Raw genomic sequence first — 16,646 nt, 5'->3', positions numbered from 1 at the left:
TATTAAGAGAGACAACATTACATTCTGCTAGTTTTCAGACAACAGTTTGCATTAAACTGCACATGTCAGAAAGGCTAAAGAGGACAAGCCACAAGTGAGACACAGGAGGCTGCAGGAAAGAACCAAAATGGTCAAAGATGAAGGATTAAAATATTAGCTTTATTTGTCATATATACATTGAAATGCTGGAAGAACTCAGCAGGTCAGACCTTGGCTCGAAACATCAACAGCTTACATTTTTCCATAGATGCTGCCTGACCCACTGAGTTCCTCCAGCATTTTGTGTGAGAAGCTTTGCATTTTCAGCATCTGCAGATTTTCTCCTGCTTATAGGTATACAAACTTAAAACTCCAGGAAGTCACTATTTAAGTATTCAGAAATCTTGCTGGTGTGACATCTGGCATATTAGGTGATATTAATCATATAACCATATAACAACCACAGCACGGAAACAGGCCATTCCGGCCCTCCTAGTCCGTGCCGAACTCTTAATCTCACCTAGTCCCACCTACCCGCACTCAGCCCATAACCCTCCACTCCTTTCCTGTCCATATACCTATCCAATTTTACCTTAAATGACACAACTGAACTGGCCTCTACTACTTCTACAGGAAGCTCATTCCACACAGCTATCACTCTCTGAGTAAAGAAATACCCCCTCGTGTTTCCCTTAAACTTTTGCCCCCTAACTCTCAAATCATGTCCTCTCGTTTGAATCTCCCCTACTCTCAATGGAAACAGCCTATTCACGTCAACTCTATCTCTCTCTCTCAACATTTTAAATACCTCGATCAAATCCCCCCTCAACCTTCTACGCTCCAATGAATAGAGACCTAACTTGTTCAACCTTTCTCTGTAACTTAAGTGCTGAAACCCAGGTAACATCCTAGTAAATCGTCTCTGCACTCTCTCTAATTTATTGATATCCTTCCTATAATTCGGTGACCAGAACTGTACACAATATTCCAAATTTGGTCTTACCAATGCCTTGTACAATTTTAACATTACATCCCAACTTCTGTACTCAATGCTCTGATTTATAAAGGCCAGCGTTCCAAAAGCCTTCTTCACCACCCTATCTACATGAGACTCCACCTTCAGGGAACTATGCACTGTTATTCCTAGATCTCTCTGTTCCACTGCATTCCTCAATGCCCTACCATTTACCCTGTATGTTCTATTTGGATTATTCCTGCCAAAATGTAGAACCTCACACTTCTCAGCATTAAACTCCATCTGCCAACGTTCAGCCCATTCTTCTAACCGGCATAAATCTCCCTGCAAGCTTTGAAAACCCACCTCATTATCCACAACACCTCCTACCTTAGTATCATCAGCATACTTACTAATCCAATTTACCACCCCATCATCCAGATCATTTATGTATATTACAAACAACATTGGGCCCAAAACAGATCCCTGAGGCACCCCGCTAGTCACCGGCCTCCATCCCGATAAACAATTATCCACCACTACTCTCTGGCATCTCCCATCTAGCCACTGTTGAATCCATTTTATTACTCCAGCATTAATACCTAACGACTGAACCTTCTTAACTAACCTTCCATGTGGAACTTTGTCAAAGGCCTTGCTGAAGTCCATATAGACTACATCCACTGCCTTACCCTCGTCAACATTCCTCGTAACTACTTCAAAAAATTCAATAAGGTTTGTCAAACAATGACAAATGCTGACAATGCTCTATTAAAAAAAATGCAAGTCCCCTTTCCCAGGCTCCCCTTAAACTCACAGGCCACAACAAAATTACAATACCGTATAACACCTAAAGAGTAAATTTATATGTGTGTTAGCGTATTAATAGGAATAACACTCAATAGTCCAGGTAATTTCTCAGTCTACTACCAAAGCTGAATGTGTAGGATTATCAGAGTTTTAATGTAAACAGACATAGTTTAAATTTGCACAATGCTCTGGAAGATTTTTGAATCTGTAATAGCATATGATGTTATTGTTGCTCAGACGTGTTGCAGCCCTCATGTTGAATGGAACAAGAAGAATGATCAAAGATCACGCCCAGTCTAATTCAGCATGACTAAGCATGACATATTGCAAATGCAAACAACATGCTCATGGGTTCATGCAGAAAATAAACACGTCTATTTTAGTGCACACTACTCTATCTTTCATTCTAGACCAAGCTGTTCTCAATGCCCAGTCAGCAATGAGGCTTCTGGATTAAAGTAGCATTTATCTGGCAAAGGGAAGCATATTATAAAGAACTTACTGTTCCTTCCTGTGTGTGTGTGGGAACATTGGCTAGTGGGGGAAGAGGACTCAGTAGTCCATGAAATCTTATTTCTACTAAGCTAGAAACCACACAAAAAATTATCAGTGCAAGTAATGAGGTGATGTTGAATGAAACAAAAAAAAAGATTATTTAGGAGAGGTGAGAATTAAGTTTCCACAATATTTGCTCAAATTTTGATTTATAAAAACATTAAAAAGTCTTAAGCAAAGTCTAGAAATTAATATGTGTTCAGTTGAAAGTCCCTTTGCCAAAATCTTTGATGGGTTTGAACTTTCAGTTAGGAGGGGTGTTTCATTCCACTGAACAATTCTCACATGCCAACACAGAACACGGGAATAAATTTTCATAGGTAGCAAATACAAACTACATCAAACCTTTATTAAACACTATATACTGGATGCCAAGCATTCCTCCAGAACATTAAAGATAAATAAAATTTATTTATACAGTCTGGTCACTCCACTATAGAAGGATGTTGAGGCTCTGGAGAGGGTGCAGAAGAAGTTTACCAGGATGCAGCCTAGTTTAGAGGTCACGTGGTATCATGAGAGCTAGACAAACTTGGGTTTTCTTTGGCGTGGCAGAGGTTGAGGGGAGATCTGATCGAGGTTTATAAGATTAAGAGAGGCACAGATAGAGTAGACAGGGAGTATCTTTCTCCTGGGTAGAAAAGCCTAATACCAGAGGCATGCATTGAAGCAGAGGGTACACGTGGAAGCAAGCATTTTTTAAACTCAAGAGTCGTGGATACCTGAGGCCTGGGTATGGTGGTAGAAACAAATACATTAGAGGCTTTTAAGAGATGTCTAGATAGGCAAATGAATGTGATGGAGGGATATGGACATTGTGTAGGTAGGAGGGATTAGCTTTTCTTTTTTGGGGGAGTTGATTTTTTCGCTGGCTCAGCACAACATTGTGGGCCAAAGGACCTGATCCTCTTCTACGTTCTACATTTGTTCTATTTTCCTGTACCACCAACAGGGATAAAATCAGGTTATGAATACCCGATTAATAGACACCTGTTCTTATGAACAAGCTTCCACAATATTACTCGAAAGCCCAACAAAAGCAAGTACACTCATGCCTTTGAGCAGAATGAGTTTCCTCTCACTTCAGTAAATTTCTTTATCAGTCATGTGCTTTTGATGCCATTCTTTACAATACTCTGAAGGTATGATTGTAACATTGTGTAATTTTTGTGTATTTTTGGGAGAAAACAGACAAGGATGCCTATAAAGACAGAACCCACTTGTTACCAGGCAGGCTGTAGTTTATTAAATATATTATTTTTACCAAATATTCTGCTCATTTTGACAAGCTAATTGGATTTATACCACCCTTTTCCCCATTGTTGCAATTTCTTTCAATTCACTTTACATTTTTGCCAGATAATGATTATTCTCAGAGAATAATTTAACTGTGAATTCTATCATCTTATAAAACAAAAGCTGCCCCAAAAGGCTGAAAAAAAGCATCTCAATACCTTTTATGCATGCTTTGAAAAAGAGAACGAAACTACACCTGTGCATCTGGTTACCCTATGATCTATCTGAGAGGCCGATGTCAGATTATCTTTCAAGACAGTAAATCTGGCCCCAGTGGTGTACCTGATCGGACACTGAAAACCTGTCCCAATCAACTGGTGGGAGTGTTTGAGATCTGCACTCTCTCACTACTGCAGTCAGAGGTTCCCACCTACTTCAAAAGGGTGACAGAACAGGATGAGTTGCCTCAATGACTATCGCACTGTTGCGCTCACATCTGGTATAATGAAGCGCTTGAGAAGTTGGTCTTGACCAGAATTAACTCCTGCCTAAGCAAGGACCTGGACCCATTGCAATACACCTATCACCTCATTTGAGCTACAGAGGATGGAATCTTACTTGGCCTTGAACCGTATGGATAATAGCAGTAACCATGTCAAGCTTCTGTATATTGATTACAGCTCAGCGTTTAACAGCATTATACCCTCAATACTAAGCAAAAAGCTCCAAAACCTGGTCTCTGTACCTCCCTCTGCAACTGAATCCTTGACTTCCTCATTGGGAGACCACAGTCAGTGTGGATCAGATATAACATCTCCTCCTTGCTGACAATCAACACTGTCACACCTCAAGGATGTGTGCTTAGCACACTGCTCTTCTCTCTCTACACCCACTAGGTGTGCTCAAACACCATTTCTAAATTTGCTGATTACACCACTACTGTTGGCAGAATTTCAGATGGTGACGAGGTGATGTACAGGAATGAAATATACGTCAGCTGGTTGAGTGGTGTCGCAACAATAACCTTGTATTCAACGTCAGCAAAACCAAGGAATTGATTGTGGATGTCAAGAAAAGGAAGTTGAGGGAACACACACAGTCCCCATCAAGAGATCAGCAGTGGTAAAGGCGAGTGGTTTCAAGTTCCTGCTGCTTAAAGTTGCAGACTCAGCTAGCTCCATTATGGGCACTAACCTCCCCAGCATCGTGGCATCTTCAAAAAGATGATGCCTCAAAAAGCCATCATCCATATTCAAGGACCCCCCACCACCAAGGTCAAGTCCTCTTTTAATTGCTGCCATCAAGGTGGAGGTGCAGGAACTTGAAAACACACACACAACATTTGAGGAACAGCTCCTCCCCCTCTGCCAACAGATTTCTGAATTGACAATGAACCCAAGTACACAATATCTTTCCCTATCTTTTTACACTACTTAATTTTTGTAATACAGTACTGTGCAAAAGTCTTGAGCACCCTGGCTACATATGTATATTGTCTTTCTAGTTACCAAATAACATTTAATACTACTGAGCTAAAACAAAGCTAAGCAGTCTTATTTGTTTCTCATTCACCTTCCTATTTTAACCAATACATGGTACTGTGCAGAAGTTTTAAGCACCCAATATGTATGCATCTAAGACTTTTGCACAGTACTGAATAATTTCTTATTGTGATTTATAGTGCTTGGTTATGCACTGCAATGTACTGCTGCTGCAAAATAACAAATATCCCGACATATGTCAGTGATATGAAACTTGATTCTGATTTTGCCTCTTAAATAATTGCTATCAGAAATATATATCGTGCAGGATTTAGAAACAGCAGTATTTGTTGGGTTAGCAATGGAGTTGTGCCATCTGAAGGTTCAATATTATTTACCAGTGTCTCTATTGGCTAGGCATAGCAAAAGCTAAACATTTATTATTGACCCAATATTAGAGAAGTACAGAACAGAAACAGGCCATTCGGCCCATCTAGTCTACGCCAAAACCTGCCTACCCACATCGACCTACACCAGGTAGAATAACTGCCCATACCCCGACTATCCAAACTGAAAAAGCTGAAATCAAGCTCGCATCCACCATGTGTGCTGGCAGCCCATTCCACACACTCATGACCCTCAGTGAAGAAGTTTCCCTTAAACTTCTCACTTTTCATCCTTAATCCATGACGTCTGTTTGTAGTCCCACCTAACCTCAATGGAAAATACCTGCTACATATGTTATTTCTGTTCTTGCACAATTTTAATCTGTTCAATATGGGATTAAATTCCTTTGAGAACAATAAAGCATCTATCTACATACTGCATATATACTTACTGTAATTGATTTACAATACTTCCTTCCTTACAAAGTAATATATTTATTTTTCTTTCTTTCTATATTATCATGTACTGCATTGAACTGCTGCTGCTACTCAGTTAACAAATTTCACGAGACATGCCAGTGATAATAAATCAGATTCTGATTCTATCTATATACTAAATAATTTTGTATACCTCCAACAAATATCCTCTCAAATTCTATACATTTCACAGAATTGAGGCCCATGACACAATTGTGAGACTCTGCAAAACTGTTACACATGGAAATTTATGTAGCAACTGCACATTTGTTTATCTATTTGTGAAAGCAGAGATCTCAGTTCACCCATACAAACAATCTCTGTATAATTTCTTAAACATTATACTAAGACAACCCCAATTTGTGATGACTATGCATACCACTGGACCCTGACTTCAGAGGTAAAGAGTGGAACTTCCCCATTGCAATGGTGTTTTTGCTTTAAAGACTCACTTGCACAGGTCTCCTGCCATCGTTGGATATGACGGACAACCTACATAACTGTGCTCTAAGTGCACTGTTAGTTACTGATGCCAAACTGAAACACAATAATGCAGACTAAGCTATAAGAGTTTCCATTAGAAAAGTTCTCTGAAACTATGGAGGTGTTTGTGTGCGTATCCACGTGGGTTTACAAAAACTCCAGCCAATTTTTGGCTCAGGGATCCCACTGAGATTTGCTTAGTCAACACAAGCTTCTTTTGGTCAATATAACCCAGCAAGAGCAGTGTGTAATTACGGTAATCTGCTACACTTGTCAGGAAACTGTATTGCCAGCAGTATTTCAGTAAGGTACAGAAGGTGGTGAGGCTTGACTTGCCAAGTACAAGTAGCATTTTGCATTTCAACTTATACACATACTAGATGCAATTATACTTCCTCCAATTTAATCTAAACCAGAATCTGATTTATTATCACTAACATGTCATGAAATTGCTTGACTTGCGGCAGCAGTACAGTGTAATACATTAAAATTTAACGTCATTTTATATTTCTTATTGTAACTTCTAAGTAGTGCAAAAAGAGAGCAAAGTACTGAGGTAGTGTTTATGGACTGTTCAGAAATCTGAGAACTGAGTGTATGCCTTCAGGGTTCTGTGCTACCTCCCTGATGGTAGTAATCAGAAGAGGGCATGTCTTGGGTGGTGAGAATCCTTAATGATGGATGCTGCCTTTTTGAGACAACTCATTTTGAAGATGTCCTCAGTGGTGGGGAGGTTATCTCCATGATGGAGCTGGCTGAGTTTGCAACACTCTGCTGTTTTTTTTTAGATTCTGTGCAGTGGCCTCTCCATACCAGATGGTTCAAACTTCAAAGTAAATTTATTAGCAAAGTACATATGTCATCATATACAACCCTGAGATTCATTTTCTTGCCAGCATATTCAATAAATCCATAAGAGTAAAAACCATAACCATTTCAATGAAAGACTGCACCAACTGGCTGTACAACCAGTGTGTAAAAGACAGAATAATAATAATAATAATAAATAAGCAATAAATATCGAAAACATGAGATGAAGAGTCCTTGAAAGTGAGTCCATAGGTTGTGGATATATTTCAATGATGGGGCAAGTGAAGTTGCAAGAAGCTTTCCCTTTTGGTTGAAGAGTCTGATGGTTGAGAGGTAATAACTGTTCCTAAACCTGGTGGTGAGAGTCCTGAGGCAACTGACCACCTTCTTGATGACAGCATTAAGAAAGCATGACCTGGGTGGCAGGGGTCCCTGATGATGAGTGCCGTTTTCCTGCGACAATGTTTCAAGTAGATGTGCTCAATGGTGGGTGGGCCTTACCATGATGGACTGGGTTGTATCCACTACTTTTAGTAGGATTTTCCAGTCAAGGGCATTGGTGTTTCCATACCAGGCTGTGTTGCAGCCAATCACTACACTCTCTACTGCACATCTATAGAAGTTTGTCAAAGTTTTAAATATCATGCTGAATTTTTGCAAATTCCTAAGGAAGCAGAGATGCACTTGCATGTTCGGCCCAGGGCAGGTCTTCCAAAATAACATCTAGGAATTCAAAGTTGCTGACACTCTTATGAGAACTGGCTCACAGACCTCTGGTTACCTTCTTTTGAAGTCAATAACCAGCTCCTTGGACTTGCTGACATTGAATAAGAGGCTGTGGTTATAGAACCACTCAGCCATAATTTCAATCTCCCTTTCTCTCTCCTTTGGACTTAACCACAGTCACCAGGGTAAAACGAGTAGAGCAGGGGCTAAGCACACAAACTTGTGGTGCACCTGTGCTGATGGAGGAGATATTGTTGTCAATCTGAACTGATTGCAAGTGAGGAAATCCAGGATCCAATTGCACAATAAGGTATGGAGGCTAAGGTCATGGAGCTTTTTGATTAGTTTTAAGCGGATAATGCAGTCAAAAATTTGCATTTTTCTGTCTAGAAGTTTGTGATTGTTTCTCCACGTTTTGACAGTTTGAGCAAGCATAGAAGGCATTGAGCTCATGCAGAAGGGAAGCCCTGTTGTCACTGATTTAACTTAAGAGGTATTAGTATTCAAGTCCTGCCACAACTGTAGAGCATCCTTCATTGATTCAAGTTTAGTCCAGAGTCATACTAGGACCTTCTGTAGCTTCCATAGTCACCAGACTTGAATGTCTCTGATCTGGTCCTCAGCAGATTGCAGATCCACAGAGTTGTCCTTAAACACAGCCCAGTCCATTGACTTGAAGCAACCCTGTATCTGCTCCTGCCTCCTACAACCACCTCTTTGTTGTCTTAATCTCTGGAGCTTTGACCTTTAGACTTTTCCTGTATGCAGATAGGAGAAGGACAGCCAAGGGATCTGATTTACAGAACTGTGGTCTGGTCAAGTAACTGTAGGCATTCCTTACTTTAGTATAACAGTGGTCTCGTGTTGTGACCTCTGGTGTTATGGGTTATAATGCTGATGGTAATTGGGCAGGGCTCCCCCCCCCAACAAGCTGGTTGAAGTCCCTAACTACGATTTAAAATGTATCGGCGATGGACTGTTGTGAAGACGGCATCGTGCGGTATCTCAAGCACTTGATTATAGTCAGCTGCAGATGATATGTAAACTGCACTCAGGATTATGAAGAATTCCCTAGGTAAGTGAAATTCACAGCACTTGTTTGTCGAGGGAACACGAGTTTGACAAAACCGCCACATCGGAGTACCACCGAGAGTTTATTGTGAAACACACACCTTCACCTTTTGCCTTTTCCGAATCAGCAGTTCAGCCCATTTGGTAGATCGAGAAGCCTGGTCTGACTGCTGTATCTGGCGTGGGAGAAAGCCATGTCTCGCTCAGGCATAGAACACAACAATCTCTCATTTCCCTCCAATATAGCAATCATGCCCTCAGGTCCTTAATTTTGTTCACCAGTGACTGTACATTTGCTAACAAGATGTTGGGTAGAGGAGGCCTCATCCCTCTGCATTTCAGCCTGGCTTGGAGTCCCCCTTCCTGCCTTGCTTCCAGACATGATGATGAACCTTTGATCACTTTGATCCACCAAGTCCTTCAGAAGTTTGTGAAATCTATACATCATTAAGTTGATTTAAAAATACATTTCTTAAAGGGAAATTACATGCTGCAGATTACAATGAAAGTAATTTAAAAGAAGTATATTTAGAAATTTTGTATGTAGCCCACTAGCAGAATGTCACCGTGGTTCACCAGCATCATCTTGCTTTCTTGGTGGTGCAAACAGAATTCTCTCTATGGTATGTCTGTAAAAGTTTGATAGAATTTTTGGTGACATACTGAATCTCCTCAAAAGCCTAATGAAATACAGATGCTGGTGTGACTTTGCCATAACTGCATCAATATGTTGGGTCCAAGGTAGATCTTCAGAGATGTTGACACCCAGAAACTTGAAACTGCTCACTCTTTCCATTGTTAATCCCTCGATGAGGACTGGCGAGTGTTCTCCTGACCTCCCCTTCACAAAGTCCACAATTAATTTCTTGGTCTTACTGCCTTTGAGTGCAAGGTTGTAGCTCCTGTATACCTTATCACCATCTGAGATTTTATCAGCAACAGTTGTCATCAGCAAAATTGCAGGTGGTGTTTGAGCTGTGTAGCCTCACAGTGCTATTATACATTTCATATTCTGCATTTGGTGTTCATGCCCACAATGGAGAAACCAAACACAGGCTGGGTGACTACATTGTGAAGCACACATATTCAGACTAATTCAGCCTGCCACTAATTCTGCATCCCACTCTCACACTATCTGTGGCCTCATGTGCTGTTAACAATGGCATTAACGCAAGTTTGGGCACAGCATCTTCTCGTGCTTGAGCATCTTATCTGACAGGCTGCAATCTTCTGCATTCAATATCAAATTTAATAACTTCCAGTAACTTGTTTTATATCAGAATTGGCTAATTCTGCTGTGAGTCATCCATCTGAAAGCATGGCTCTCTCTCCACCAGTTCAGCTGTGCATTTCCCAAGTTTGTTTTTGTTACTCTCACGTATCTCATTATCTGATTTCATTAATCACAATAGGCCATAATAAGACACAGTGTCCCCACCCTCTAAGAGACATTTCCCATCCAATCCAACAATATGCTGGCAACTTAAAGATTGTTTTCTCACTTCTAAGAAAGGGTATTTAACCTAAAATATTAACACCATTTCCTTTTCCTCAGACAGGTATGTCCCTTTAGAACAGAGATGAGGAGGAATTTCATCTCTGAGGGTGATGAATCTGTGGAATTAATAGCCACAGATGGCTGTGGAGGCCAACCACCAAGTACATTTAAAGCAGAGGTTGATTATTAAGGGTGTCAAAGGTTATGGGGAGACAGCAGGAGAATGTGGTTGAGATGGCACTGGTAAATCTCAGCAACTTCTGACTGGTGACCAATGAAAGAAGGAAAACAACTACATACTTTGTTAAATCACTTTTTCTGGTAAACAATGATCACAAGCAATAGTCTATAACTTCCCTTTGGACTTGGAGGCAATTTGATGTGGCAGAAATGAGACGAGACACGGCCAGGCAGCAGGCACTTTGCTGAGAGCAAGAAAGGTTTAATCGATATAAGCACCAGACTGAAGTGGAAAGGTTGGGAACAGCCGAATCAAGGCAGCATGGTCCAGTCCCCAGAGCATATCGAAGCAACAGAACCAGATGTTTGGATGACGACTTAAGCACCATGCTGAATTGGAAAGGTTGGGAAGCTATTATTAATGCTTTTTGAGAGAGTGATTTAGATGCATATCATATTTTTACTGAGTTAAGTATTGTATGTAATTAGTTTTGCTACAACAAGTGTATGGGACATTGGAAAAAATGTTGAATTTCCCCATGGGGATGAATAAAGTATCTATCTATCTATCTATCTACAGGCTGAATCAAGGCAGTGGGATCCAGATCCCAGAACATATCGAAGGAACAGAACCCAATGTCTGGAGGACGACTGACGATCGGAAAGGTCTGTACATGCAGAATTGAAGCAACGGGGTCCAAGTCCCAGAAAGAATCCGATATCTGGATAACGATTTAGGCGCTGGAACGGATTGAACAGGTCAGGGCATGAGGCGAGGGATGGCCTGCTCCACTTTGCACTGAACTAAGGGATGGATTCTCTTGGTGGACGTCAGATCAGAATGCTATTTGCTTGTGTTTACTGTTTGCATGATTTTTTAAAATCACTACACATTGGGCGGGTGCTTGTCTTTCTTCAAAATGTGTTCTTTTGGATTTTTCATGGCTGCCTGATTGGAGATGAATCTCAAGATTGCATAATGTATAAATACTTTGATTATAAATGTATTTTGAACTTTGCTCCATCATTGTATTATGGCTGGTTTCAATGGACCAACTCTGCTCCTATGTCTTATGCTGAGCATTGCCAACATCTTGTTTTTAAAGAAATTTCATTGCCACCCTGTTAACCTATGACAACACACAAAAAGTTGGAGGATCTCAGCAGTTTAGGCATCATCTATGGAAGGAAAAGGTCAGTCCATGTCTCAGGTTGCTCATCTGAACTCCTAGGCCTTCAGGAAAACTTCAATGAAATTTTGCAGAATTTTGCACGTGGAACTAAAGTCAAAATGTAAATTAATCAAATTGCACTATGAAAATAGCACCAAGTGGTGCACAAATAAGAACACTTCTAATTCAGTAATTTGTGAGGTATTTATGAGAGAGTTAATTTACTATCAGTCATACATCATGGAAATAAACTCTAGGCCCAGAGTCTTTGCTGACAACACACTCACTTATCCTCCCTTTTTAATCTTCCACATATTTCCATCAATTTGAACTTCACAAGTATAAAATAAATATTTGAACAATCACCAAGAGCAAAAACAATTGTAAAAGAAATTGCAACAAGTAAACTTTCAATGCCAAAATGTTTCTATAGGTATAATATTCAGCTGGAAATGATCTGGGCTAGGACAAAATAAACTCCAACATGGATGGTCCCAAGTCCGACTGCAAAGGAGGTGGGCTAGCAACCCCATCCTATAAAACACTGGAGGATCTGGAGATCTCATCCCTGGGAAAGGAAGGAGAAGATGGGCTAAACCTATGATAACTTGGGAGACTGGCCTTGGACAGGGGACTCTGGTGAACTGCTGTCAGAGACCTTTGTCCCAGTAGGGGTGATGGGCTTAAGAAAGAAAGAAAGATGAAATAATTGGAATGGAAATTTCCTCCACCTCAAAATCAAAAGACTTAAAACAATAATCAAATAGACAATGAATATATAAAACAAAGAAAATTTGGGGACATCCAAGTTTTCAAATGCCAACAATCAGAAAGTGGAGTTTCCCCAGCATAAAACTTAGATACTGCTCACCAGGCAGTACCGCCTTCAATGATGCAGCAACAGAAATCACTCTGCTGGACTGACATCTTTAAAAACCTTCAAGGAAAATATCTAGGATTGCTGTTTATAACTCTTCTGCAATTAGAAAACCTACATGCAGACCATATTTGACTCAGCCTCAAGTTTGATGCCTACAATAGTTCAAACAAACTTTTGCAGGACCTTTGGAATTCAAGTTCCAAAATATAATTTACCAAGACTATAAAACTATTTCTCATCCCCACCCTCAGCACAGAAACTGGGATATTAAAGATGTAAGTGCATTTAGACAAGCAGTGGCAAATGTACACTCAGTGGCCACTTTGGCCTCCTAATAAAGTGGTCACTTTTTTGCCACCACCTGTACCAAATAAAGTGGCCACTGAGTGTATGTGTATGGTCTTCTGCTGCTGTAGGTTTGACAAGTCGTGCATTCAGATGCTTTTCTGCACACCACTATTAGTTGAGGTACTGTCACCCTCCTGTCAGCTTGAACCAGTCTGGCCATTCTCCTCTGACTTCTCTCATTAAGAAGGCTTTTTTGTCCCCAGAACTGTCACTCATCGAATATTTCTTGTTCTTCACACCATTCTTTGTAAACTTTAGTGGGAGTTCCCAACCTGGGGACCAAGGATCCCTTGCTTAATGGTATTGGTCCACGGCATAAAAATAGCTTGGGAACCCCTACTCCAAAGACTGTTGCTGCCACATGATTGGGTGATCAGATACTTGCATTAATGAGGTGTGCAGGCGTACCTAAAAAGGTGGCCACTGAGTGCATATTGAAAGTTGAAGTTAAATAAAAATAATTAATGATTTGAAATCAATACTGCTGTTTTGTTTGCAACTCCATACTATGAACAAAGACCACAGTAACTTGCCATGTAACAAACACCTTTATTAAAAGACACTACAATGAAGATTAGGGAAACATTTACTCCTCATTTGTCATTGGCAAAAAGGGTGCAACCGGTGCTCATGAGGATCATAAATCCAAGAATGGATCAGCTGGACTGAATGGCCTGCTTGCACAGGCGAAATACAACGTAATCCCACAAACCATGCTGTGAACATCATGGGCATGCTGTGTTGGCACCGGAGTGTGTGGCAACACGTGCAGGGTGCCCCTAGCACATCCTCAGGTTGTGCCAGTGCTTAATGCAAATAACACAGTTCACTGTATGTTTCAATAAATTAATGAATCTGAATTAATTGGGAAACCATTAAAAGGCCAAAATCATATCTCGAGAAGTGGATAACTTCAAAGATTGACAAGAACATTCAATTGAAAGAACAAAACAAAAATCAGGACTGTAGGGAGTCATCATTATTACGTCCTATGATGTAGGCCAAAGGGTTCTCAAACTATTATGCCATGGACCCCTATCATTAACCATGTTTGCCTACGTTGGGGGTTCCCAACCAGGAGTCCACTGAACGGTCCACAGACCCCAGGTTAGGAACCCCTAACAAAAGTGATCATGGACAAAGTCAAATCTATCTACAGAAGTGGTTTGCCATTCTGGGTAGTGTCTTTACAAGATAGGTGACCCCAGCCATTATCAATATGTGCCATGTCATATGATGTAGGCCAGGAGTTCCCAACCTTTTTATGCCATTGAATTGATTTGATTTTATGACCGACATCCTTCATATACATGGGAGTAAAAATCTTTACACTACATCTCTGTCTAAATGTGCAATTATAGCCATTTATAATAAATATTATGTATTATGTACAACAAGATAATCAATATAACATAGAAATACAGTTGCGTCAGCATGAATTAAACAGTCTGATGGCCTGGTGGAAGAAGCTGTCCCGGAGCCTGTTGGTCCTGGCTTTTATGCTGTGGTAGTACCGTTTCCCGGATGGTAGCAGTTGGAACAGTTTGTGGTTGGGGGGACTCGAGTCTCCAATGATCCTTTGCGCCCTTTTTACACACCTGTCTTTGTAAACGTCCTGAATAGCGGGAAGTTCACATCCACAGATGCAATGGGCTGTCTGCATCACTCTCTGCTGTCTGGCAACTACTATTAACCGAGGAGTCCATGAACCCCCAGGTTGGGAATCCTTGATGTAGGTGATCATGGTCTTTGACCATGACTGTACTTGGCAAAGTTTTCTACAGATGCGGATTGTCATTGCCTTCTTCTGGGCAGTGGCTTTACAAGACGGGTGGCCCCCATCATCATCAGAGATAGTCTGCCTGGTGTCAGTGGTTGCATAACCAGGATGTGATCTGCACCAACTGCTCTCATATGACCACCAACCACCTGCTTCTAAGGCTTCACATGACTCTGATCGGTTGGGGCTGGGGGGAGAGGGCACTAAACAGGGTTACACCTTTCCCAAGGATGACCTGCAGACTAGCGAAGGGAAGGAGTGCCTTACACCTCCTTTGGAAGAGACATATCGCCACCCCGCCACCCAGTTGTAGGAGTAAATGCCTCATTTACTTTCATGTACAAAAAGGAGAGGGAGGGAGGGAAGTGAGAGGAGTCTAAAGTTACAGAAAATAAAAAGGGAAAACAGGTTGGCATTCAAGGACTACACAAGTCAGTGGCAACAATTCTATAGGAAATCTTTCTACACCCTTATCATATCTCTTCTAAAATGTAGCCCTTAGTATCAGTAATTAAATTCATGGAATTTATACTCAGCAACTTGCTGCCAAGAAAGATAACACAATGGAACAAACAGTCATTGTAATGTATACAATCACTTTAGTAAGGCCCAGAACATATCTACAAAGTACAGGACTAAGTAGCAAAGATTAAAGCCAAAATGATTTTAAACCTAATTCCTTCCAAAGAAATGTTACAAGTTACTTCGCAAAACACCATTGCTTTTTCATTTAAATCCCTGTTGTTGACCAAACAATTATTGGCTTTAAAATTAAACGATTGCCCTTAACGGTTCAAAAACTGTAATAAGGTTTTAACTAACACATTAGTGCCCTAACAATCTATTTTCGACACTTTGGGCTGACGTTAATGGGGAAAAAACTGAATCAGCCTTAGTAATAGACTGTTGCAAATCAAACAATGGAAACAATACAACTTTAAACCAAGCAGGGAACAAAGAACACGGAAAGACCATTAACCGGGAATGTCCAGAAAATGTCTATCAGCCCCAGGCACCAACGGCGCCTTAACTGACAGCGCGGCCGCCCAATTGAGAGTGAGGCATACGGCGAATGTGTCCAATCATCACGGGGCCCGTGGGCGGGACTTTCCCCGCAGCCAGTACGAACTGGTCTGGGTTAATCCCATTGAACGGCTGAGCCTCAACTTCCAGCCCGGAGGGGCAGCCGCTAACTTTACCCCGGGGCTTGGAGGGCCTCCGGTGGAAGCTGTGGGAGAACGGAGGATGGCAGTCACCCCCCTGGGGGAACAGTAATAACCTGCCCCTGTTGTGACGTGTGCAGCAGCCATGGCGACGGGCCGCTCCGCCCGAATGAACCAGCAATATTTTCCTCTCTCTCGCACCCCATAACGTCCGGCTGCTGACCCGCTCACCCGGCTAACCGGGCCGCCGAATGGACTCTCCTTTACCTGAACTGGCGGCCCGATGACACCGCCGAACCGCTCCGCTCCTCTCCCGGCCGCTGACACTGATTGTTCTATGCGTCCGGCCTTCCCCCCCTCCCCACCCCCCACTTCCCACAAAGGATGCCGACGTCACCGGCGACGTCACGGACCCCTGACGTCACATTCCCGGCTCTTTGTTACGACAGCTGTATATGTGACGTCACTCGCTGTTACACCGGGCACCTTCCTCTTTTACTGATGTTGTGCAGGTTGTAGAAGAACAGAGCTTGTGATTTTTGCAAAAACAAGCCTGCAGATGATTCAAAAGCTGAAATTAATAAAGCTGAATTCATTGTCATTAGAATCAAGGTGCATTTATTGTCAAAGTATGTATACAGTATACAACTCTGAGA

General features: G+C 41.4%; 1 protein-coding gene across 6 annotated transcripts in view; it reads right to left on the bottom strand.

Moving 5' to 3' along the window:
* The window catches only part of LOC140739749 (AN1-type zinc finger protein 5), a 41,196-nt gene extending 24,818 nt beyond the window's left edge, over positions 1-16,378 (bottom strand). For 4 of the 6 annotated variants that reach the window (XR_012101735.1, XR_012101736.1, XM_073068225.1 and 1 more), the window contains exon 1: positions 16,258-16,378. The gene's annotated coding sequence lies outside the window, so the exon portion shown is untranslated. The remainder of the gene's footprint in view (positions 1-16,257) is intronic. The other 2 variants (XM_073068226.1, XM_073068227.1) reach the window with 2 other exon arrangements.
* Positions 16,379-16,646: the final 268 nt, after the last annotated feature.

This window comes from Hemitrygon akajei, chromosome 16, assembly GCF_048418815.1.
Source record: "Hemitrygon akajei chromosome 16, sHemAka1.3, whole genome shotgun sequence".
Lineage (NCBI taxonomy): Eukaryota > Metazoa > Chordata > Chondrichthyes > Myliobatiformes > Dasyatidae > Hemitrygon > Hemitrygon akajei.
This window is presented reverse-complemented; position numbering and strand designations above follow the sequence as displayed.